Source organism: Cornus florida, unplaced genomic scaffold (genome assembly GCF_030987335.1).
Source record: "Cornus florida cultivar Cherokee Brave unplaced genomic scaffold, ASM3098733v1 CherokeeBrave_3.0.0_Hap2_Chr11, whole genome shotgun sequence".
Lineage (NCBI taxonomy): Eukaryota > Viridiplantae > Streptophyta > Magnoliopsida > Cornales > Cornaceae > Cornus > Cornus florida.
This window is the reverse complement of record NW_026775581.1, coordinates 2,154,264-2,155,603: the sequence shown is the minus strand read 5'-3', so window position 1 is coordinate 2,155,603 and position 1,340 is coordinate 2,154,264. Positions and strand designations below refer to the sequence as shown.

Genomic DNA, 1,340 nt, shown 5'->3' with positions numbered 1-1,340 from the left:
CTAAGCTAAACTTTAAATTTGGAGTTGAAGTACTAAAGGACCTTTGTGAGACTTTCTTTACTCAATCCTTTAATTAAATCGTTGGCCCGCATGGAGGCTTGTTTTTAATTGTTCTTTGCATCATTATTGTTAAAGTATGGGAGTATGAGTTAAATGTTTGTGAAGGAAGTTTCATTGAAATTGTTGTGAAGGCATAGTGTTTTTCATTCTTTGTGCTTGTTGTGTTTTACGTTATGCATGCATGGACGTCGTTCATTGAGACCTACTTTTGTCCCTTTATATTTGTATCTTGAATCCATCGTTAGAAATCCTAGGGGAAGAGGAAGTTCAAATAGAACCATTCTATCAATGGATGACCATAATGATGATCATGTTGAGGACCTTGCTCACATAGACCAACAAGGTATTCTTCATCCTAATGTGCACAATGAGAACATACAAGTACCATTAGGCATGCGTAGGCCATTCATTCACCAACCACCACAACAACAAGGCCAAGTTCCATATGGAATGCCAAGCCAATATATGCTCCACAACCTCCCATCATTAATCAAGGAATTCAAAACCAAGGTGTTCATGTTGCACCTCAAGTAGCTAATCCACCTCTTGCTTTAAGAGACCATTATGTGCCAAATGAGTATAATGCACCTACATGCATCCAATTGCCCCCATTTAGAGCACATCATTATGAAATTAAGCCACAAACCATTCAAATGCTTCCTAACTATCATGGACTTCCAAGTGAAGAACCTTACAAGCATTTGGATGAGTTTCTTGAAGTATGTTCCACCGCAAAATATACGGACATGCCGGAAGAGGTCTTAAGAGTCAAACCTTTTCCATTCACCTTAAAAGACAAGGCAAAGTATTGGTTTAACAATCTTAGGCCTTTTTTAATCACTTCTTGGGCAGAAATGTAACAAGAGTTCTTGAAGAAGTACTATCCGGTTTCAAAGACCAATGCCATGAGAACCTCAATTCGAGAATTTTCACATGGGGATGGAGAAACGTTTCATGAGGCATGGGAACGCTTTAATGAGTTGCTTAGAAAGTGTCCACATCATGACATGCCCAAATGGCAATTAGTTCAATATTTCTTTGAGAGCTTATCGGACAATTACAAAGGCATGGTTGATGCTTCCATGGGTGGCTCATACCTTGATAGGCATGAGGATGACGTGTGGCGTCTTTATGAGAGCATGAGTGAAAATTCTTTGCATAGAAAATTATCATCCAAGAATGGTAGAAATTCACAAGGTAGGAAGAATGTTTGCTTACATCAAGTCGACCATTCAAATGAAATAGCCGCTGAAATAAAGTCCTTATCCCAAAGGTTTGAT

General features: G+C 38.7%; 1 pseudogene; it reads right to left on the bottom strand.

Moving 5' to 3' along the window:
• Positions 1 to 970: 970 nt before the first annotated feature.
• LOC132287366 (small nucleolar RNA R71) lies at positions 971 to 1,069 on the bottom strand (annotated as a pseudogene).
• Positions 1,070 to 1,340: the final 271 nt, after the last annotated feature.